Source organism: Taudactylus pleione, unplaced genomic scaffold (genome assembly GCF_031769625.1).
Source record: "Taudactylus pleione unplaced genomic scaffold, aTauple2 ptg000296l, whole genome shotgun sequence".
In the NCBI taxonomy this organism is placed as follows: domain Eukaryota; kingdom Metazoa; phylum Chordata; class Amphibia; order Anura; family Myobatrachidae; genus Taudactylus; species Taudactylus pleione.
In genome coordinates this window covers 6,495,083-6,520,875 of record NW_028284698.1, presented here as the reverse complement: position 1 = coordinate 6,520,875, position 25,793 = coordinate 6,495,083, and the positions used below count along the sequence as shown (strand labels likewise).

The 25,793-nt window shown below is 43.2% G+C and overlaps 1 protein-coding gene across 2 annotated transcripts in view; it reads left to right on the top strand.

Moving 5' to 3' along the window:
• Positions 1–14,541: 14,541 nt before the first annotated feature.
• LOC148511680 (protein kinase C delta type-like) overlaps positions 14,542–25,793 on the top strand; it is a 66,500-nt gene continuing 55,248 nt past the window's right edge. For both annotated transcript variants that reach the window (XM_088482899.1, XM_088482898.1), the window contains exons 1-2: positions 14,542–14,617; positions 16,231–16,332. The gene's annotated coding sequence lies outside the window, so the exon portion shown is untranslated. The remainder of the gene's footprint in view (positions 14,618–16,230; positions 16,333–25,793) is intronic.

The following is a 25,793-nucleotide window of genomic DNA, read 5'->3' as shown; positions in this document are numbered from 1 at the left end:
GACAGCCTAGTTCTGCTGCTGGAAATATTGCACAGACACAGCACTGCCAACTGCCATTCCCGGCTTAATAAGCAGCCCACCGGCAACTGCAGACAGACTCCATGCTACTCCACCCCCATCAGACTTTTTACATTATTCCTGATCACTGCGGCTGCAGCTGCTGTTATGTTTTCTCCTGCAATTTACTATTGTGTACATACAAGAAGTGTGCAACACAGTGAGAGTACTATTATTATACATTGTGGACACTTAGAAGGGAGAAACTATATAAGATTTATGCATTCAATCCCACTGTGTCCATATTCACTCTCATATGAACTTGCACCCCCATTAAGGCTGCTGTCTTTGTATAATAGAGTGTTATTGTTTGCCCAAGCTGAATATTGCACCGATTTTTATGTATATTAATTTTACATTTAATAAATATTTTTAAATAGTTATGGTCACTTATTCAAACTAACGCTCCACTTTTCCATATTTTGCACTATATTAGCAGGTTACAGAACCTGCTGTGTGAGTAGCCTGTTTGATTAAGATATACTAATTGGTTGATAAGCGCACCTCTCTTTATTCTTCGTGCTTTGCAGATATGCCAGATTAGTGATTGGTCTGACAGTTTTGGGGGTGTCTAAGTCCACAGACACCCCCAGGTGTGGGTTTGGGAACATGATTGTAGTGTATAAAAGGGAGATGGACTTGTACCTACTGGTTTATATATGCACTTCCATTCAAAAGAAAAGAGGAAACACATTTTGGACATTTTACATTGAGCTAGTATAAAGATTTTTAGCAGAATATATTGAAAATGTAGTGCGGGAGGTATATCATACCGTATGCACACATCATGGAAAGATTTTTGGGCGAAGTCCAATAATGAGCATAAGCGGTAGCACAACCCCCTAGCAGATGTTTCCAAAGGGGTGTTAGGGGAGATGGGTAATGAACAAGATGAAGCAGTTTGTTCAGCTGCCCTGGAGGCCCAATGTCAATTAAACAGTAGGAATAGTATGTACTGGGTCTGGCTTGAGACGCTTCGATACCAAGGGTAAAAACCATACTACCTGATCTCTAGTTAAGGCAGTTTCAATATCAACCCACATTTTTATTTTTGTTTTTACAACCTAGCCATGTGCCAATTGGGTAACGCAATAATAATTTTCAGAAGACCCAAATCTCTATTATTCCTCGCTTTTCTTCCCCTGCCAGACAAATGTGTCACATGTCCATAGTAGTAGTCTGAGGAAAGACATTGGGACTTTCACCGCTATTATTTAGAATAATTATTAGAGCCTGGACCATAGGGCCTATTTCTAGCCATGTCAGCATTATGAATGCTGATATTCTGCCTACATCCCCATTTGTAAATGCTGCATATTTCCAGCATCAAAAAAACATGAGGCTCTGAAGCTGTGTAATGCAGGTCTATGGACATAGGGCCTGATTCTTTAAGGATCGTAATTGCAAAGCTGCACGCAGGCTATAGATATATGATGCATGCACCCAGGCAGCTTTGCAATTGAGATCCTTGCAGATATGGCAATGCAGCAGGAGGCATCACACCCCCTGTGCATTACTTAATCAAGCTGCGTTGTTCAACTCAGCATTGGTTAATCTGCGTACCATAGGCTCCTGCAGCCGGCCGCTGCAGTGTACAGGAAGAGGCCAGGAAATCTCCATCACCCGTCGGAGATCCTGGCATCTTCCCTCCCCCCAACGGCAGCAGACTGTCAATCACTGACCGTCTGCTGCCAGTTTGCAAGCGTACTCACATACCCGTTCTGCACATGCACAGAACAGGTCTGGCGCCTGCGCAGATTCCCAATCAGGCCCATAGATTACTTTTCTAGAATTATTGTATGAGAAATGCTGCTTACCCATCTGTCGTGAGAAATATTTTACATATCAAGTGTTAGTGGTCTAGGGCCTGATTCAGAGACGTACAGTAATGCATACACAACTGCATACTCTCACGGAACGCAGTTGCTAAAATATGCTAATGCAGCAGAGGCAGATTTTGTAGTGAGATGCCCACCGGAGCCATCGTAGCTACCCGCAACTGCGTACACGCCCAGGAAACGGCCCCGAAATGCCCGTGTTTTGGCCAGAACTCCCTGTAACCACCCACAAAACGGTCTCTTCCTGTCAATCAATTGCGAGTGAATCCTCACAGCTACCGCAATCACAAATTAATTTGCACCGCTTGTGCAATGCGGCTGTGATGCATGCGCAAGCCACCGATAATCGTTCAACTGCGTAAATATCTGAATACCGCTCAACTATGAATCAAGCCCTAAAATTTACAATTTCTAAGTCTGCCGGGGTCCTGGTCCTTCAGCCCAGAAGTTGTTATTTCTCACTGGTTTTTGGCTAGTGTCGCTAATTCTATGTGCTACAATTAGTGGTAGCCATTGCAATGAATTAAAAATTATTTAAAATTCTGATTATTCTGCATAGATTTAGAAGCACTATAAATATTCTGCTTAATATATACAGTATGTTAATAATATTTGCTGTAGAGCTGAATGTCATCAAATTCAAAAACTGTACATTGGATGTTTTGGGGAAGGGTGGAGTGTCCTGTGAATATATACAGTCAGGTGCATACATATTTTGACATTGACAGAATTTTCATATTTTGGCCTCTATTCACCACCACAATGGCTTTGAAATGAAACAAACAAGATGTGCTTTAACTGCAAACTTTCAGATTTAATTTGAGGGTAATTACATCCAAATCAGGTGAACAGTGTAGGAATTACAACGGTTTCTATATGTGCCTCCCACTTTTTAAGGAGCCAAAAGTAACGGGACTATCAACTCAAAAGCTATTTCATGGACAGGTGTGGGCTATTCCCTCGTTATTTCATTATCAATTAAGCAGGTAAAAGGTCTGGAGTTGATTCTAGGTGTGACATTTGCATTTGGAATCAGTTGCTTTCGACTCTCAATATGTGATCCAAAGAGCTGTCACTATCAGTGAAGCAAGCCATCATTAGGCTGAAAAATCAAAACAAACCAATCAGAGAGATAGCAAAAACATTAGGTGTGGCCAAATCAACTGTTTGGAACATTCTTAAAAAGAAAGAATGCACCGGAGAGCTCAGCAACACCAAAAGACCTGGAAGACCACGGAAAACAACTGCGGTGGATGACAGAAGAATTATTTCCCTGGTGAAGAAAAACCCCTTCACAACAGTTGGCCAAATCAAGAACAATCTCCAGGAGGTAGGTGTATATGTGTCAAAGTCAACAATCAAGAGAAGACTTCACAAGAGTGAATATAGAGGGTTCACCATAAGATGTAAACCATTGGTGAGCCTCAAAAACAGGAAGACCAGATTAGAGTTTGCCAAACAACATCTAAACAAGCCATTACAGTTCTGGAACAACATTCTATGGACAGATGAGACAAAGATCAACTTGTACCAGAGTGATGGGAAGAGAAGAGTATGGAGAAGGAAAGGAACTGCTTATGATCCAAAACATACCATCTCATCAGTGAAGCATGGTGGTGGTAGTGTCATGGCGTGGGCATGTATGGCTGCCAATGGAACTGGTTCCCTTGTATTTATTGATGATGTGACTGCTAACAAAAGCAGCAGAATGAATTCTGAAGTGTTTTTCGGGCAATATTATATGCTCATATTCAGTCAAATGCTTCAGAACTCATTGGACGGTGCTTCACAGTGCAGATGGACAATGACCCGAAGCATACTGCAAAAGCAACCTAAGAGTTTTTTAAGGCTAAAAAGTGGAATGTTATGCAATGGCCAAGTCAATCCCCTGACCTGAATCTGATTGAGCATGCATTTCACTTGATGAAGACAAAACTGAAGGGAAAATGCCCCAAGAACAAGCAGAAACTGAAGACATTTGCAGTAGAGGCCTGGCAGAGCATCACCAGGGATGAAACTCAGCGTCTGGTGATGTCTATGCGTTCCTGACTTCAGGCTGTAATTGCCTGCAAAGGATTTGCAACAAAGTATTAAAAAGTGAAAGTTAGATTTAGGATTGTTTAGTTTGTCCCATTACTTTTGGCCCCTTAAAAAGTGGGAGGCACATATAGAAACCGTTGTAATTCCTACACCGTTCACCTGATTTGGATGTAATTACCCTCAAATTAAATCTGAAAGTCTGCAGTTAAAGCATATCTTGTTTGTTTCATTTCAAAGCCATTGTGGTGGTGAATAGAGGCCAAAATATGAAAATTCTGTCAATGTCCCAATATTTATGCACCTGACTGTATGTACTTTGATCTATATGGCAATTTCTCTAAAGATAAGTACACATAAATTATTGTTAATGTAAAAACCTTGAGCTTTGCGTTTAGATTGTATTTATGAATGTAAGTAGTGTTCCACACATTTGCTGAGTCACAAGCACAATACATAAAACATTGATCTGCATGGTTACCTGTAGCTGTTGTGCCCTGCGTTGCCTTTTCTTCCCTCTCCTAATTCCCTTCTCTCTCTCTCTCCATTTTCCTCCTATCTCTTATCCTGACTCTTTCTCCCCGTTTTTCTCCTTCCTTATCTCCGTCTCTCTATTTCCCTGCCTCTCTCTTCCCAGTCACTCTACTTTCCTCTCTCACATTCATTCTTTCCCCTGTCGTCTCTCTCTGCCTTTTTTCTTCCCCCCATTTTTTTCTCAACCTCTCTTTAGTGAAAGTGTTTTCTTATTTAGTATCGCTCTTCCTCTTGTTATCTCAGGCAATACTAACACCAGTAACTGCTTTTTCAACATGTTTGGAAAAGCTCCCACAAAAAGGAGTGAAAACGGTTAGAGGTAACCCCCACTTTGATGAACCTCAGAAGACTGTGCAATATCTGTGTGAGAGCTGCTTTTCACAATTACTGGTACTGGAGCCGTTCATTAAGAGCCAGAGCAGTGAGACACTTACCCGGCTATACACCAGCGCTGTATCAAGGGACAGCAGTCAGCAGCGTGGTGTGGTCTGAAAGGCAGCCGGAGGACACAGCTACTTGCAAGTGGATGCGGCCAGAATGCTTCCATCACCGCAGACGAGTGGAGCCGCTGGTGAGTGGAGCCACTGCTGAAAAACAGCTGTGAGTATACAGAAAGCCACTGTTACAGTAGCAGTGCAGGTTATGGATTCCTCCTATAAGTGTCTTCTAAACACAAGACTACAGATTAATTGTTTTGGAGGAATATTACTCCAGCTTATTTATCCGGTGATATTAAGGATTAAAGTTGTGAGACATATAACATACTAATGATCTTATGGAGACACACAGACTAAAGATTACATTTTAATTATGTTACTAAACTATCCTGGGATCTGAAATTATTGCTCTGGGACTTTTTTTCAGCTAATGAAAGCTAGTACTTTTTAACAAAATAGTTTTTTATATAGATATAAACAGCAACCAGTTGCAGTGTGTATATTTTTATGTTTGTATATGTGTAAAAATATAAATTGTGTGTGTATTTATATATATATATATATACATATATATATACACACATCAGAAAACGAGAGGCGGCACTCGGAGACTACTACAAACGGTGAACCCCAGACCAGGGTATTATATTAAGTCAACATTTCGGGGATCAAGTCCCCTTCCTCAGGACAACATATAACCACACAGTGGCCCTGATTCAGAGCCGGACGCTCTGACAGAGCGCTCGCTCTGAATCAGGGCCGTCCCTCTGATTTTAAGAGAGGCTTCCTGGCCGCTCGCATAGCTGTGTGTGACCACCCACAGCTATAGCGAGCGGCCGAGCGACCTCCGTCGTGCGCATGCGCACTTGGCCAACATCGACCCGCTTGCGAGCGCTCAGCGAATCAGGCCCAGTGTGCATAACAGTGTTTAAATAAGACATAACAGTCACACTTACCCCATCCCCAATGTGTCCTGGTCCTGTCAGCTGGCAAATAATTGACACATATGTATATATACTGTATGTCATCTTATTTATCACTGGGATGGAAGTATTGTGCACTAGATTGTATGTGTCTGCACACAGACACTTTGCTTGATGACATCTGTACTCTGTATTCACTTGCCGCATATTTATTTTGGTTTAGCTGTTACCATGGTCCCGGGGCATGACTTCCGACATGACGGAGGTGCTGCTGCCGGAGGATACTGCTCGAGTTTGCCAGCTGACGGGACCAGGACACATTGGGGGATAGGGTAAGTGTGACTGTTATGTCTTATTTAAACACTGTTATGCACACTGTGTGGTTATATGTTGCCCTGACTTCATCCCCGAAACGTTGACTTAATAGAATACCCTGATTTGGAGTAAAATTACTTCAGGATAAAAGAAGTAGGTATCCTATGACATCTGCGAAGCGGCAGTAAAAAGAAGCCAGAAGTTATAGACTGGCGGTAATACAGTGGCAGATACTCTGCAGGGATGACGAGACAATCCTTTCGCCAATCTTACAGGTGAGACAATCGGAGACAATGACTACTACAGAATCTCGACACGTGCCAGTAGGGGGCAGACTTCTGGAGTTCACCAGTGAGTGGAAATAGTCTATTTGAGACTGTTGGGTTCTGGAAGTATATCACAGGGATACAGGATAGCATTTTTAGATATCCCCAGAACACACAAATTTGTGGAATTAAGGGTTCTAGGGTCAATTATGGAGGTCATAGTCTTAGAAAACAGCATAAGGAAATTGATCACCTCAAAAGCTGTGGAATTTGTCCCACTGTCAGATGAGAAGAAGGGTTTTTATTCTCCAATTTTTGGGGGTAGAGAAAGCTACAGGAAGAGTCCAACCCATTTTCCCATTTTAGATCTCAGACAATTGAACAAATGTGTAAGAGTAAATAAATTTCATATGGAAACTGAAATCCATTTTGATGGGCATAAGACAAAATAATTTCCTAGTATCAATAGATCTAAAGGATGCCTATTTTCATGTTCCAGTATGCAGAAAATATCAAATGTTTCTGACATTCTGCTTTTCTGAAGAAACTGCCATTTGAACCAGGCAGAGAAACGCGTCAAGGACATTTATAGGGACATTGTTTGACCAGTCCTGACCCCTGGCATATCTGTGGATACTTACTGGATGATATTCGTGGAGACTCAGATGCTGGATGCGATTCCCTTTATACACGCTATACGCTAAAAAGATTAAACACCGGAGCCAGCCAGGAGTGTCTGATACAAGACTGTGAGTACGCCCATTATTATTCCATATGGGGCGATACATGACTTATGAATGATAGTGAATATCCATTACTCCTTGGCAAAATACGGCGGGTGTTGCGCTAACAGCGGTGAAGACTGATGTCGGATTGAAAACGGGATACGGCCAGTGAGAGCTCTATTATATCGGAGCAGTTGATACCATTATACCCTACTGCTTTTTGTTTCTTTTTTTTCCACAAGAAGAAGCCACTTAAGAGGTTCTATTCCTCATTTGATAAAGGACCTTTCATATTTTCTCCATAAATGAATAAGAGATCATCAATTGATATTGGATAAGATATATGAACAATCCTGGCAGCATTGTAGCATTGCTACCTAGAGTGAGATTGTGAAAGAATATGATCGGTTACTTGCTCTAGTGGTTTCTAGGCATGTTATTGTTTATCAACAGTCAAGTGGGGATATATCAGGATATTGTTCCATTATAATTATATATATATATATATGTATTATTGGAATTGTGTGGTGTATGGTTTTATGCAAGCCTAGCCAAGAACTAGGTACTTTTATATTATATTATTAAATATGAATGATTTTTTACATCTGTGTCTTAGTTAATCTATGATATCGCGCACCCTCAAGTGGAATAGTTTATTCTATTCCTCTTGTGTATATATATATGCTTTCAAGGGAAACATCTCCAATTTACTTGCCTACCTTTCCGTCTGGCTACGTTTCTGAGAACATTTACATAGGTATTGGTGACTCTTAAATATTGCCTAAGAATGCATGATATAGCAGTATGGCCATATCTGGATGATCTGCTAATTACTGGAAGCTCAAGAGAGATAGTGAAAGAAGCTGTGCACAGAACCATAAGGTTTCTTCAGTATCACGGCTGGATAATGCAATTGGGAAAAGTCATTTATATTAGGCACAACAAATACAATTTCTGGGTGTGCAGACAGACACTCGAAAATACAATCTAGCACTGTTGGGAGAAAAATGTGCAAAGATCCGAAGTCTGGCGTCTTTAGTTCAGGTATGCTGCAGAATACCATTAAGTCTAGGGCTTCACCTATTGGGAATGATGTCATCTAATATAGATATAATGCCATGGGCAAGAGGGAGAATGAGGAAGTTACAGTGGAACTTCCATTATCTTGACAGATATATCTACATTATGAAACAAAATATCCTCTAAGGTGGTGGGTAAGTACAAAAATAAACTCCAGAACAACATCATTGTCAGAGAAACAGGCTTTGGATCTGACTACAGATGCAAGCTCGACAAGATGGGGAGCACGTTTGTTAGCATTAAGTCTGCAAGGACTTTGGAATGCCAAAGAAAGGTTGATGTCCTCAAATTAAAAGGAAATTAGGGCAGTATAGAATGCGATAAAGGGTTTCCAAGTTCATTTAAGAGGGGAACATCTAAAGATATTTTTAGACAATATAACAGTAGTGGTATATCTGAATCGTCAAGGTGGTACCAAAAACTGTGTTCTAATGGAAGAAGTCAACAATTCTGAAATGGGCAGAGGAACATCTGTGTTCCCTGTCAGCCATTCATGTATTAGGGAAGAACAATATAATTGCAGATTTTCTCAGCAGACACAAAGTGCTACCAGGAGAATGGGAATTGGGCGTCCAAGTTTTCCAGAGTATAGTGATGAGGTTTGGTCATCCACAAATAGATATGATAGCAACCCATGAAAACATAAAGGTGCAATGCGTTTTCTCCAGATGCCACTTACCATAAACAAGCGGAGTGGACACTTTATCTCTACCTTGGAAGTTCAAACTGGGATTTGTGTTCCCACCATTTCCAATGATTTATCGTAAAAGATCAGATGATAACGAGTAGAAGTGATAATAGTGCTTCCTTTTTGTCCAAAAAGAGTGTGGTTCCCAACAGTAGTGAGAATGGCAGTGGAAGATCCATGGATTTTACCAGTCACACCAGGTCTGTTACATCAATGGCCGTTGTTACATCCGAATCTTCAAAGTCTTCATTTGACGGTGTGGAAATTGAACGGGAGCTACTAAGACAGAAAGGTGTGTCTGAACAAGTGATACTCTTTTGAGTACATAAGAAATTATATCTTCAGATATCTATTATAAAATCTGGAAAACATTAATATTTTGGGCTGGCTCAAGATTTGATGTGATGAAGGCTGATACACCTCAAGTGTTGCAGTTTTCTACATGATGGGTTTGAGAAAGGTCTGGCGACTTCAACCATTAAGATAAAAATAGTAGCATTAAGTATTTTATTGGATAGAAGATTATCCGAGGAGAATCTCGTAAAAATGTTCTGCCAAGCAATGAAAAAAATATGACCTCAAGTGAGATCGACCTTAGCCCCGTGAGATTTGAATCTAATACTGAATGCATTAATGGTAACTCTGTTTGAACCATTACATGACATCCCAATAAAGCTACTAACTTGGAAAGTGGTCTGGTCTTCCTAACTGCTATCACTTCAGCAAGAAGAATTGGTGAACATCAAGCATTATGGGCAGAATATCCTAATAGATAAGGTTGTCTTCAGGACAAATCCAAGTTTTTTACAAAGAAATTATTTTGCCATCATTTGTTCCACAAACAAAAGATGAGAAGGAAGAGAGAATACATACAGTATGTCAGATCTGGTGAAGGGGATTTTTCAGACAGAGTGAAAGAATTTCGGAAGACTAAACATTTGTTTGTCCTGCACACAGGTGCAAGGAAGGACAGAGCACCCACAAAACAGACCATCGCAAGATGGATTAAACAATTGATTAGGTTTATCTATGAAGAAAACTGGAGTAAAGCTCCAGAAAATCTGAAGGCACACTCGACTAGGGCAATGGCGGCTTCATGGGCAAAGAAGGCTGAAGTATCTGTGAAAGACATCTGTGCAGCAGCTACCTGGTCATCTGTTCATACCTTCATACCATATCCGGCATTCTCCAAATGAAGTCCGAATAGACCGACTTAACAACTCGCTGAAATGAATAGCTCCGGGTACTCCTTCCCAGGGATATTCACAGCGCACTTAATTGAATCGCCCCCAGTGAGTTGAAATTAATCTAACAGAGGAGGACGTAAAGACAAGTTTACCAGTGAGCTAAAAATAATATTATTTTGGGTAGGAGGCTATTTTGCATTGTAAATATGTATAATAATCTCTTTTCAAGATACTACACAAGAGGGCACTGTCTTCATCCTCATTTCCTAAATGTTACATTCCTTAAGTATGAATTGTGGTAATTACAGGATGGCTCCCACACTAACACAACAGCTGTACTGTAAGTGAGACTGTTGTATTAATATTAAGCACCTAGAACAAGATTATAGTACACTCATTTTCCAAATTCAAATGCTGGGCTACAGCTCCAAGGTAGGAAACTTAAAATCCTTCAAGCACTCCCCAATCTTTATGCAAATAAACCCCAACATTTGAATTCATATCAAAAACCTACAGGTTGACGTTCACTATTTTTACAGACATCTTGCTGACATCACAGGAATGAATACAGGAATGAATATCATCCATCACCAGAACTTGTCTTATACCCCTTTCACAATTGCTGCAATAACCCGGGTTATGCACGTGAGCGCGCAGCAACCCGGGGTACTGTGCAGTGTGAAAGTGCCAGATCGAAATAAGCCGGGTCAATCCGGCATTTCAACCCTGGTAATGAGCAAGTTTGAACACTGGTTCAACCCGGCTCGTGATGCAGTGTGAACGGGTAACCCAGGTCGATGCGACCGGGTCCCATTCACAGCATAGAAAGAACCAGTGCTGGCAGATGATCTCATCTCCAGCTCGGCACATGATGGCGGTGATGTCATCCACCTGTCAATAAGCCGGGTCGGGCTGCCAGTCTGAAAGGGGTCTCAGCCAGGTCGCCAGGGGCATATTTATAATGGGCGCAGGGTGTGCGGTGCACACAGGCCCCTGGGTTCAGGGGGGGTCCGCACCTCACACCCTGCACTCATATTATACTTACCTCTTCGAAGTCCCAAATCGGCGCCAGTGTCGGTGCTGAAAAATGCCTGGAAAATGGCTGACGCTGCCATTTTCCCGTAGTTTTACGCATGCGTAGTACTGGTAAAATGGGAGGCCGTGGCCATTTTCCCAGTGACCTGCTCATGCGCTATAGACTCTGGGCACACTCTAGTGCACCGCACAGTGTGCTACCGGCCGCCGGTTTGAGAAGAGGGGGCCCGTGACGGAGACTGCACACGGGCCCCCTCCTCTCTAGAAATGTCCCTGTGGGTCGCACCCGGGATATATAATAACTAAATATCACAACCAAACTGTTGCTTGTAAGCAGATGAATGGAATCAGTAAGGAACAAAACCCGCAGACTGGTTGAGATTTGGTTTTTACAGCGGTATATACAAAAGTAATGTGTCATGTGTGCACCCAGGTTACTGCATTTGTTGTGTACACGTTCTAAACATTATTTTTCAGAATTGAGAACTGGTTTAGGGAAATTACTAGTCATACTTGTTCTTTGAACTATGAAACCTGTATGTGAAAATATCTCTAGGTGAAATATTTTCTGAAGCAGACGCACATTTATATTGAAACCTGTGTTTAGAAAAAAAGCCATGTACTCCCAATATTCAAGGGGATACAGTCACAATGTCGACAGGCACCATGTCGACGCCCTCTTAATGTTGCCATGTGAAATGTCTACATTTTCAGAATGCCAATGGTTAGTTAGGGTTAGGCACTAAGGGCCATATTCAATATGGGGCGAAAAGTCTGAGGTCGGACTTTTCGCCCTCATCTCCGTTTTATGCAGGGATAAAGTATCGGGCGCGTACCCGCTTATCCCCGCATTCAATTAGGATCCGGCGAAAACGGGATCCGGCGGAAAGGTATCGAAAAATCCTGTCAATTTTGGGGAAATCATGCTGTCACCCCCCCAAAAGATGTCCTGATATGGGGGATCACTATGGGTACCCCCGATTTGGCCTGCTGAAAGTAGTCGGGGTTTTTAATAGCCGCGGCAGGTGGATAAATGCGGCTTTAGATGAACTGATATAGCACTTAGGTTTTTATTTTTTGGGGGGGGAAAATAACTAGTCCCATCAAATTTGGGGTACATGAAAATGGGTGCAAACATATTTTTAAGTCCCTAAAGTAATTTTTTTAAATTCTTCAAAAATGCACCTGCCGCTACCACCCGCATGCTAGAAAACACCTGCCACATACTTGGGAACACCTCTAGAATCAATTTCGCTACTTTAGAAGTTTATCCTCCATTTTTTTTTATCACCCCCAAAATAAAAGTAAATTTTTTGGGTGACCAGAGGACATTAAAAAAAAAAAATTTCACATAGAAAACCTTTGGGGGACACTACAAGGGGTGCAGGCTACTTTTTATTACTTTATACCCCAAAACCCCAATTCTGCACTTTTTTCGCCATGTATTACATGGTGAAAACTTATCCTCGTTCTTTTAACAAAGACTTTTCGCACCTGCAGGCGAAAATGACGTCATCGTCTTTTCGCCCCATATCGGACTTTTCGCCCCATATTGAATATGGCCCTAAGGGGAGGATTATGGGTAGGGATTAGAGATAGGGGGAGAAATAACTTGTGCTCCATCAGATATCTGCAACGGAAGTGATGGTCACATGACTGCTGGAACCCGGAAGACGCGCTAGAGCCGCTGCAGCTGTCGGGCCACCAGGGACATTGAGTCAACATTCTATCATGTCAACATGTCATCCGTGTAGATATGAATGTCCACATGGTCACTGTCAACATAGTAGCCGACATTTTGACCATGATGACATTCTCATGTCGACCTGATGCATGTCAACATGATACCTGTCAACCTAATATACCACACCCTATTTAAGCGGAAGGAAAATTGTTAAAAAAAAAGGTAATTGAAAGTGGGTCAAACATTCCCCAATATAGACAGCAATCGTAAAAAAAAGGTGCTTTATGCCCCTCCTAATGCCCGATAATGAGCCAAGCATGTCGGTATTTAATAATTACTATTATTAGCCTGTGTATGCAGTCATGGAAAGTTCAAAGATATCTAGTTGTTTGTCTATGTGTAGTCAGCTATGTTAAATCTGAAACTCTCAAATTTGTTCCTTTTTATTTATTTATTTTTTGTATTTTATAATAAATCCATACATGCAAACAGCTCTCTTGTTTAAAACAAAAAAAAAACTTTGCCCAAAATAGGTGTGGGTTCACAGAAAGGGTTTGGGTAGATTGGAAATGAGTACTACATAGACCACATGCACAGTCATTAATATTCACATGTAGGGCTACAGAGTACCATATGGGCATCAGAGCAGGGCCGTTACTAGGGTGGTGTTGTCCTGTGCCTTGGCACAAGGCACCGCAGGGCAGGGGGTGCTGTTTGGGCCTGTCAATTTTCCTGTTTATTATCATTCTCACTTGTAGCTTCCTCTTCTTTTATCCCCAGCATCTCATGGCCTATCCTATCTCTTCCCTGGCCATTCCCCATGAGGCCATGGCCCTTTTTCAGGTGCACTATCTTATGTCCCTATTTAAAAAATGGGGGGGGGGGGCGCGCATGCTCTCTCTGGCACAGGGCACCAAAAAGTCTAGTTACGGCTCTGCATCAGAGTATCATATCAACATTTCCTTTATAGTAGAAAATCCTTTGTATTAAAACAGTGTATTAAGCTTTGACTAAACATTAAAACAGTGGGCCTGATTCAGAGCCGCTCGCAAACAGTGAGCGCTCGCTCTGAATCAGGGCGTATGCTTTTATATTTTGTTGCGGCCTCTTACCACCCACAGCTTATGCGAGCGGCCATGATGATGGTCGCGATGGTCAAGACCATCGCGACCATCGGGCTTGCGACGAGACCCTTGCGGTAGGGTCTCGTTGCCGCAAGCCCCAGTGGACTTCCTGCACTACTAGAGCAGGAAGTCCACCTACTGACATCACATTCGCATGGGAATGCCTCTGTTTGTGAAGCCACCCCCCCGCCACGCCTACAAAATGAGGCGAGCTGTCGATCAACATCGACAGCCGCGGGTCTGAATCAGGCTCTGTGTGAGGCAAATGGATAAGGGATTCACATAGAAATCACATTTCATAATTATTTGTTTGTACATAATTTTATTCACTCAATAATAATAATAATAATTATTAGCAGATTAATGATAACAGACAAATATAGATATTTGAAAAAGTGTCTGCAAGTTTGCATCTATTTGGTGTTGTGCACCTACAGTATTTGTGTCATATCTTATATAGACTTGTTTATGTCTCAGTCATATGATGCTCCCATGTTTGTGTATTTAGGTTGCACAATCTCAAAATATTTTCATGGCAGTGACTGTATTAAAGCTGTCAGCAATAGTGAGTCTGAAATAAATGTCACTGTTAGGCTAATTATATCCCTGTACATTGCAATGCTGTAGAATCTTTGCCAGTCCAATGCACAACTAGGGAACATCCAGACTTTCTTTTCTTGCTGCAGGGTGAGTCTCCCAAATCCAAATATTCCTAAATACGGAATATTCCTAAATACAGAATATTTTGAGCATGACTGTGATAGTGACATATTTGCTTTCTGATGGTTCAATGTACACAAACTTTATTTAAGGCACAAAATGATTAAAAATATTGTATAAAATTGCTTTCAGGCTGTGTGTATAAGGTGTATATCAGCGTTTTTCAACCACTGTGCCGTGGCATACTAGTGTGCCACAAGCGGTTGTCAAGTGAGGTCACCAAAGTCAGAGCTGACCTGTACTGCTGGCCTGGGCACTTCTGGGCTCTTCTGGGAGGCTCTGGCGCGCCCAGGCCGTGACCTATGGAGATGCGGCAGCATGACATGGGTCACACACACCACGTTGCACGCCCACCTGCACCTTCTCCTAGCTCTCCACTATGTGCTCAGTCACTAAGTGTGACTGAGCAACCCCAGACAATGAGGGACAGGACAGTGAGCCTTCTCAGCTGGTTATTTTATTTTTTCTGTGGGGGCTAATGTGATTTTTTTTTTTGTTCTTTTTTTTTCTGTGGGGAGCAATGTGATTGTTTGGCCCCCAGAGGAAAAAAAAACAAAAAACAATTGCATTGCTCCCCACAGAAAAAAAAGAACAACAACAAACACATTGGGCCCCACAGAAAAAAATATAGAAAAAAATGGTCCCCACAGAAAGAAAACAATCACATTGGTTGACCCCCAGAGGAAAAAAAAAACAATGTGATTGCTTTTTGTACTGTGGGGGCCGATGTGTGTGTTTGGTTTCTTTCTGTGGGGACCATTGTGTTTTATATTTTTTTTCTGTGGGGCCCAATGTGTTTGTTTTTGTTCTGTGGGGGCAAATTAATTTAATTTTTTTCTGTGGGGGGCAATATGTGTGTGTTTGTTTTTCTGTGGGGGCCAAAGTCTGTGCTTTTTAATGTGCAGGGCCGATTTGTGTGTTTGTTTTCTTTCTGTGGGGACCATTGTGTTTTATATTTTTTTTCTGTGGGGCCCAATGTGTTTTTTTTTTGTTCTGTAGGGGCGAATGAATTTTATTTTTTTCTGTGGGGGGCAATATGTGTGTGTTTGTTTTTCTGTGGGGCCCACAGTCTGTGCTTTTTAATACGCAGGACCGATTTGTGAGTGTTTTTTCCCGTGGGGTCCAATGTGTGTGTGTTTTTTTTCCCATGGGGGACTGATGGTGTGCATTAGCTATTTTAAAATCTTGTTTGGTGTGCCGCAGGCTTAAAAAGGTTTAACATCACTGGTGTATATGAAACATAAATAATTTTTATGTATGTACGCAAACTTCGTTCGATGCATAAAATTTTGTATAAAATTACCTGCAGGCTGTGTATAAGGTGTATATAAAACATAAATGCATTCTGTGTTTAGATTTGGGTTCCATTCCTAAAGATATTTTATTATGGTATGCAAATATTCCAAAATACGGAAAAATACGTTATCCAAAATACCTCTGGTCCCAAGCATTTTGGATATGGGAGACTCAACGGTATATAAATTGCATCACAGATTGTTATTCCTAATAAAGTGTTAATACAGGGTTTTCTGAATACAATACATTGCTGGCTTTCATAAAACTCTTTGATTTTTGTATAGTTTACACAGATACTTGCAGTGAAAGAACATGGGCATTTGAGTAAGCAACAATGCAGTGAATCTCCTCAACAACAGGCGGAACAGATTGTGCTGTATATACATGTGAGTTAGTGTCTGTGTGCACAAAATATCATGTAGTTGTAAAAAGAGAATCGTTATGAAATACTGACAGTCGGGATCCCGGCGGTCAGAATCCCGACGTCGGGATCCCGACAGGGTTAACATACCGACACTTGTTGGTCGATATGCTAACGCTCCCCCTCTCCCTACTCTAACCCTACCTCTTTGGTGCCTAACCCTAACCTCCAGAACTGTAAGTAGACTGGTGCCCTGTGCTCCCCATTTTTTAAATAGGGACATTATATAGTGCACCTGAAAAAGGGCCATGGCTCTCATGGGGAAGGGCCAGGGAAGATATAGGGGAAGAAAAAGGGGAGGGTTAACCCCCTATTGTTCCTCAGAAAACTGAATTATACTTGCAACAATATATGAAGACTATATGGTAATAGGAATTCAGAGATATTAGTTGCATGCATTTGCAAATACATGGGAAGCTGCTAGTCCACGTTACGGCTTCTCTGTAACTAGCAGTCCCTAACACTAAGGGGTTCATGTCCGGGGCGGAAGGCACCCCAAAAAATGTCCAGCCCAGGACCCCCCCAGGGCATCACACGAAAAATGGAAAAAGGGTGACAGTGCAGTGTAAAGTATAGATGTGTACGAGTTAGGGGTGTGCACCGGCCACTTTTCGTGTTTTGTGTTTTGGTTTTGGATCTGGATCTTTCTTCGTGTTTTGGATCTGGAATGGTTTTGCCAAAACCACCCTTCCGTGTTTTGGGTTCTGGGTTTTGTGTTTTGGATCTGTATTTTTTTTTAAAAAAGCATAAAAACAGCTAAAATCACAGAATTTGTAGGTTTTTCTGCTCCTATGCTATTATTAACCTCAATAACCTTAATTTCCACTCATTTCCAGTCTATTCTGAACACCTCACACCTCACAATAGTGTTTTTATGTCCAAAACGTTGCACCGAGGTAGCTGGATGACTATGCTAAGCAACACGAGTGGGCGGCACAAACACGTGACCCATCTAGGCGTGAAACTGCAGTGGCAGACAGGATGGCAGTTTGAAAAACTAGGCCCCAAACTGTACATAATGCAAAGAAAAAAAAGAGGTGCAAGATGGAATTGTCCTTGGGCCCTCCCACCCACCCTTATGTTGTATAAACAGGACATGCACACTTTAACAAACCAATCATTTCAGCGCCAGGGTCTGCCACACAACTGTGGCTGAAATGATTGGTTCGTTTGGGCCCCCACAAAACAAGCTGGCAATTAATGTGTCCCTGCACAAACTGGCTCTATGGAGGCAAGATGTCATCCTCATCCTCCTCATCCACCGATTCCTCACCCTCTTCAGTGTGTACATCCTCATCCTCACAAAGTATTAACTCGTCCCCACTTGAATCCACCACCACAGGTCCCTCTGTACCTTCTGGAGGCTGGTCTCCCTGGAAGAGCTGATAATTCATTTTGATGAACATCATCTTCTCCACATTCTGTGGAAGCAACCTCCTACGCCTTTCGCTGACAAGGTTCCCGGCTGCACTAAACACTCTTTCGGAGTACACACTGGAGGGGGGGCAACTCAGGTAAAATAGAGCCAGTTTGTACAGGGGCCTCCAAATTGCCTCTTTTTCCTGCCAGTACAGGTATGGACTGTCTGCCATGCCTACTTGGATGCTGTCACCGATGTAATCCTCCACCATTCTGTCAATGGTGACAGTATCATATGCAGTGACAGTAGACATGTCAGAAATTGTTGCCAGGTCCTTCAGTCCGGACCAGATGTCCAAACTTGGTCCTGCCTGCCCTGCATCACCGCCAGCGGGTTGCTTAGGATACCTAAGTTTTTTCCTGGCAGCCCCAGTTGCAGGAGAAAATGAAGAAGGAGCCGTTGACGTGTCACGTTCCGCTTCAGCTGACAGTGTGTTCACCAGCAGGTCTTTGCACCTCTGCAGGCTTGTGTCGGCCGGAAAGAGAGACACCACATAGGCTTTAAACCTAGGATCGAGCACGGTGGCCAAAACGTAGTGGTCTGATTTCAACAGATTGACCACCCTGGAATCCTGGCAAAGCGAATGAAGGGCTTCATCCACAAGTCCCACATGCCGAGCGGAATCGCTCCGTCTTAGCTCCTCCTTCACTTTCTCCAGCTGCTTCTGCAAAAGCCTGATGAGGGGAATGACCTGACTCAAGCTGGCAGTGTCTGAACTGACTTCACGTGTGGCAAGTTCGAAGGGCTGGAGAACCTTGCACAACACGGAAATCATTCTCCACTGCGCTTGAGTCAGGTGCATACCCCCTCCTTTGCCTATGTCATAGGTGGATGTATAGGCTTGTATGGCCTTTTGCTGCTCCTCCATCCTCTGAAGCATATAGAGGGTTGAGTTCCACCGCGTCACAACCTCTTGCTTCAGGTGATGGCGGGGCAGGTTCAAGAGTGTTTGCTGGCGCTCCAGTCTTCGGCACGCAGTCGCTGAATGGCGAAAGTGGCCAGAAATTTTTCGGGCCACCCAAAGCGTCTCCTGCACGCCCCTGTCGCTTTTCAGAAAATTCTGCACCACCAAGTTTATTGTGTGAGCAAAACATGGGACGTGCTGGAATTTGCCCAGATGTAATGCCCGCACAATATTGGTGGCGTTGTCAGATATCACAAATCCCCAGGAGAGTCTAAGTGGGGTAAGCCACTGGGCGATGATTTCCCTCAGTTTCTCTAAGAGGTTGTCGGCGGTGTGCCTCTTACTGAAACCGGTGATACACAGCGTAGCCTGCCTTGTAACGAGCTGGCATTTCTGAGATGCTGCTACTGGTGACGCTGCTGCTGTTGCTGCGTAAGGTGATACATCTACCCAGTGGGCTGTCACAGTCAAAAAAAGTCCTTAGTCTGCCCTGTTCCACTTGTCCACATGTCCGTGGTTAAGTGGACATTGTGTACAACGGCATTTTTCAGGACACTGAGGACACTTTTTCTGACGTTTCTGTACAGTCTCGGTATCGCCTGCCTAGTGAAGTGGAATCTAGACGGGATTTGGAACCGGGGACACACTACCTCCATCAATTGTCTAAATCCCACTGCACTAATGGCGGATACCGGACGCACGTCTAACACCAACATAGCAGTCAAGGCCTCAGTTATACGTTTTGCTTCAGGATGACTGCTGTCGTACTTCATCCTCCTCGCTAAGGACTGTTGGAGGGTCAATTGTTTAGTAAAAGTAGTGGTGTTCCTACTTCCTCTCTGGGATGATGAACGACTCCCAGCAGCAGCAACAGCAGCAGCGGCAGCAGTAGGCGTAGCAATGCAGGATCCTCCGGAGGAATCCCGGATAGGAGAGTCAGTCATGCCAGTGACATGGCCTGCAGGACTACTTCCGATCCTAACTAAGGAGGAAATTGACGAGGAGGGAGTTGACGGTGTGGTTTGCAGGCGCTTGGATACAACAGGACAACGGGATTTAGGTGTCCCTGGACTGCTTACGGTCTTAGCCAAAGTTTCTGAACTTGACAGTAACTTTTTATGAACGCGCTGCAGGTGCCGTATAAGGGAGGATGTTCCTAGGTGGTTGACGTCCCTACCCCTACTTATTTCACCTTTAAATATGGTACATATGGCAAGACAGTTGTTGTCCGGATTTGGATAGAAATATTGCCAGACCAAAGAGGTGGAATGTTTGGTCTTCTGCCCAGGCATGACCGTGATGGGCTTTTTCATCCCACGGACAACAACTGTCTCCCCCGGAGCCTGATTTAAACAAACCACATCACCATCAGAATCCTCCTCGCCAACTTCCTCCTCAGCACCAGCTACACCAGTATCCTCATCCTGTTGTACTTCAACAGTGACATCTTCAATTTGCATATCAGCAAGTGGACTGTGGGTGCTCCTTTCAGCACTTGCAGGGGGCGTGCAAATGGTGGAAAGAGCCACCTCTTCCCGTCCAGTGCTGGGAAGGTCAGGCATCGCAACCACCACCACACTTGGACTCTCCTTGGGGATTTGTGATATCTTCTTAGAAAGCACAGTTCTTCGCTGTGCTTTTGCCAGCTTAACTCTTTTGATTTTTTTAGTGGGAGGAGGGCTTCCATCGTCATGTGAAGCTGAACCACTAGTCATGAACATACTAGGGATCGACCTTAGCCGTTCCTTGCCACTCCGTGTCGTAAATGGCATATTGGCAAGTTTACGTTTCTCTTCAGCTGATTTAAATGTCTTTTTCAAGGTCATTTTCCTGAACTTTGCCATTTGGGATTGTATGTGCCCTCTACTATGACATTGGGCATCGGCCTTGGCAGACGACGTTGATGGCATGTTATCGTCTATGTCATGACTAGTGGCAGCAGCTTCAGCACTAGGAGGAAGTGGTTCTTGATCTTTCTCTATTTTATTTTTATCGGAGAAAGTTTGGTCCTCCATTTATGTTATATCGATTTGATATATACGTGCGGCTAAACACAGAAAATAATTTTTTTTTGGGTTTGGACTGGAGTGTACTTTGTGGGTTACAGCACCCTTTAATGGTCAAGCCAGCTGGCCCTTTACTTATGACACAGGCGCACGCTTGGCACTACTTTGTTGATGCACGTGCGGCTACTGCGCACACAATTCACAAACACAGAAAATAATTTTTTTTTGGTTTGGACTGGAGTGTACTTTCGGGGGTTACAGCACCCTTTAACGGTCAAGCCAGCCGGCCCTTTACTTATGACACAGGCGCACGCTTGGCACTACTTTGTTGATGCACGTGCGGCTACTGCGCACACAATTCACAAACACAGAAAATAATTTTTTTTTTGGTTTGGACTGGAGTGTACTTTCGGGGGTTACAGCACCCTTAACGGTCAAGCCAGTCGGCCCTTTACTTATGACACAGGCGCACGCTTGGCACTACTTTGTTGATGCACGTGCGGCTACTGCGCACACAATTCACAAACACAGAAAATAATTTTTTTTTGGTTTGGACTGGAGTGTACTTTCGGGGGTTACAGCACCCTTTAACGGTCAAGCCAGCCGGCCCTTTACTTATGACACAGGCGCACGCTTGGCACTACTTTGTTGATGCACGTGCGGCTACTGCGCACACAATTCACAAACACAGAAAATAATTTTTTTTTTGGTTTGGACTGGAGTGTACTTTGGGGGTTACAGCACCCTTTAACGGTCAAGCCAGCCGGCCCTTTACTTATGACACAGGCGCACGCTTGGCACTACTTTGTTGATGCACGTGCGGCTACTGCGCACACAATTCACAAACACAGAAAATAATTTTTTTTTTGGTTTGGACTGGAGTGTACTTTCGGGGGTTACAGCACCCTTAACGGTCAAGCCAGCCGGCCCTTTACTTATGACACAGGTGCACGCTTGGCACTACTTTGTTGATGCACGTGCGGCTACTGCGCACACAATTCACAAACACAGAAAATAATTTTTTTTTTGGTTTGGACTGGAGTGTACTTTCGGGGGTTACAGCACCCTTAACGGTCAAGCCAGCCGGCCCTTTACTTATGACACAGGCGCACGCTTGGCACTACTTTGTTGATGCACGTGCGGCTACTGCGCACACAATTCACAAACACAGAAAATAATTTTTTTTTGGTTTGGACTGGAGTGTACTTTTGGGGGTTACAGCACCCTTAACGGTCAAGCCAGCCGGCCCTTTACTTATGACACAGGCGCACGCTTGGCACTACTTTGTTGATGCACGTGCGGCTACTGCGCACACAATTCACAAACACAGAAAATAATTTTTTTTTTGGTTTGGACTGGAGTGTACTTTCGGGGGTTACAGCACCCTTAACGGTCAAGCCAGCCGGCCCTTTACTTATGACACAGGTGCACGCTTGGCACTACTTTGTTGATGCACGTGCGGCTACTGCGCACACAATTCACAAACACAGAAAATAATTTTTTTTTTGGTTTGGACTGGAGTGTACTTTCGGGGGTTACAGCACCCTTAACGGTCAAGCCAGTCGGCCCTTTACTTATGACACAGGCGCACGCTTGGCACTTCTTTGTTGATGCACGTGCGGCTACTGCGCACACAATTCACAAACACAGAAAATAATTTTTTTTTTGGTTTGGACTGGAGTGTACTTTCGGGGGTTACAGCACCCTTAACGGTCAAGCCAGCCGGCCCTTTACTTATGACACAGGCGCACGCTTGGCACTACTTTGTTGATGCACGTGCGGCTACTGCGCACACAATTCACAAACACAGAAAATAATTTTTTTTTGGTTTGGACTGGAGTGTACTTTCGGGGGTTACAGCACCCTTTAACGGTCAAGCCAGCCAGCCCTTTACTTATGACACAGGCGCACGCTTGGCACTACTTTGTTGATGCACGTGCGGCTACTGCGCACACAATTCACAAACACAGAAAATATATTATTTTTTTAGCACTTGGGGGGAGCACCCCTGATGGACAGAGCACCCCCTGGACAACACTACAGCACTCCTTTAGGACTGGGACACTGCACAGGACTTTGGAGTGGACACAGCCCCTATGGAGAACTGACTGCACAACACAGTCCAGCCAGCCCCTATGGACTTTGAAGTAGTGGACACAGCCCCTATTAACAACAGCAGCACAGCACAACACAGCCAGCCCCTATGGACTTTGAAGTAGTGGACAACAGCAGCACTACACTACACTACACTACACTACACAGCCCTAACTCCCACCCTCCCTCTTCACTGTCCACAGCCGAGTGAGAAAATGGCGCCGACGCGGGTACCTTATATAGGATCCAAAACCCGCGAGACTCGGAAGGCGGGATGATGACGTTTTGCCTCGATTTCAGATCCGAGTCAGGCGGGAAAAGTCGAGCCTGACTCGGATCGGACTCGGATCGGGGGGGCTCGGGGGGGTTCGGATTTCAGAAATCCGAACCCGCTCACCCCTAGTACGAGTATTTAATAAGTGTTGAAAAAGATGTTAAGATATATGTGAAAAAATTACATGAATAAAAAACAAACATAAAAGGTGATGTGAAAAGTAACTACGTGTATTAAGCGGTGATACCCTGAGGAAGCCCAGCCAGAGTAGCCTCAGGGGCCCTACGACCAAACGCTCACCCCAAATGTAATATATACCAATTATAAGGCCTCATGATAAAGGCACATATAAATTTTGTCAAATGTAAGGCCTCATGATAAAGGCACATACATAAATGCATCCAAATTGAGAGCCAGCTTACCAGGAAGTCACCCCTGGGAACTCTAACTAGCACTACTAGAACCAGCATACCTTCCTAATGCTGGCTCATTCATGCATCTCATAACAACAAACAAAAAATGGCAGCTGCTCAATCAATCTGGCAGTACTATATTTAGGTGCATGAAAGGGAGGGGTTATACCAAGTAGAAAAAGTGGGAGGGGGGGTTAACCCCCTATAGTTCCTCAGCACACTGAAATATACTTGCAACAATATATGAAGAATATATGGTAATAGGAATTCAGAGATATTAGTTGCATGAATTTGCAAATACATGGGAAGCTGCTAGGCCACGTCACTGCTTCTCTGTCACTAGCAGTCCCTAACACTAATGTGTATATATATATGTATACAGTATGTGTGTGTGTGTGTATATATATATATATATAAATACAGTAAATTCAGTGCGCAAATCAATCAATCAATCAATGCATAAACACATATAATACTGTGAAAAGTTTTTTAGAATCCAATAAATAAATGGATTTTTGGAACAAAGTAAATCTGTGTCACAGACGCCAGATATAGCACAGGCCACAGGTACCACACAGGCCGGCATCTTCCCCACGTTAAAACCCGGATCCAAGCGGGTATTGGTTTATCTGGAATTGAGAGCAAGAAAGAAGGGGCATGAAACTGTAAAACAGATTTTATTGCAGACAGCGGACATAAAACTCGTTCAATGAATATGCGTACCACAATCAGCGGTCAGATACCATCGCAAGTAATAAAAATGAAGAAGCCTGAATATCACCCGAACGTCTTCGGGGACTCCGTCGGCTATTCGACCAGTAATGGAAAGCAACGCCAAACCACGCCCCTGGGCATTGAACGAGTTTTATGTCCGCTGTCTGCAATAAAATCTGTTTTACAGTTTCATGCACTATGTGGCGCCCCTTCTTTCTTGCTCTCAATTCCATATATATATATATATATATATATATATATATATATACACACTGTATGTACAGTATATGCAGTATATATATATATATCGGATATGGGATTTTTTCAGTATTTAGAATATCTGGGGGTCTGGCGTAGGTGCGTGGGGTTCCAGCGTTGTCAGCGGGGGGTCCGGCTTTCGTTTCGGGTGTCCAACAGTGCCTGTGGCAAGGTGTGGAGGTGGCCCTGGTGGAGGGATGCAGGGGGGTCGGGCAGGGGTGCAGGAGGGTCCAGTGACATCCACAGAGGGTCCAGTGGTATCCGCAGAAGTAGCCGGTGAGAGAATATAATGTATATATAGTATACTATACTATATACAGTATACTAGGGATGGCCACCGACCATGGATGGTTTGCCCCCCAACCGATGTTAATTAAACATCAGTGGCTGACACATCGGCTATCGATGGTACAGCTGTCAACAGCCATCATTACAGTATAACATAAAAATTGCTATTTTTATGGTATACAGTGTTTTAAAAAAAATGTTATATAAAATCATGTTGGATAAGTTTTAAAAAGATGTCATTGACCTAATTCAGTCATAAAAAAACCCTACAATTTGGGAGCGGTTTTTGGAAAAAAAAATAATTGTCAATTAAGTGGTTAAAAACACCTGTCCCATTCATACAGCACCTCCATATACATGTCCCACATCAATTAACCCATTTTCTTGCACTTTGCATTTTTCACCCCCAAAATTACATAACATTATTTTCCAAATTAAGCTAATTAAAAACTTATTTTTGCCTAATTAGTCATTAAGGAGGGTGTCCTTTACTATTCAGGAGGTGGTAAAAACTTTTGCAGGTGTGAATTCTCCATACCATTTGCCACAAAAAGTTACGGCTGATAGGAATGCGCGATAAGTACAAATTTGCACAATAAGCCGTTTTTTTTAATTTTCATAAAATCGGCTTTTCACAGCTAATTGAATTTCCCCCTAAGCTATACAAAATACCTACTGTGCTCACCTTCTATATAACATTATTTACCCTTACACCTGGTTGTTTATTCTTCCAATAACTAGTTGCTATTGTTATAAATAAATTAAAATAAACATCTTTTCAAATGTTCTTAATATAGATACATTTTAATCTGGTGAGTCTTGATCGATCAGATTACTTCCACATCATAATTTAGGACACCCCTATGTTATTCAGTGTTCATTTCACCCATACCCCCCAATGGATGTTACATGAACATGGACACATCCAGCGTACACCATATACAGCACAGTGATATGGGCAGGTAACTGCCACATGTTGTTTTTGAGGCATGCGGCTGCCGCCAGGACAGCTGAGCTGTTTACTTTAAAACCACTGGTGGAACAGTGACAGTTGG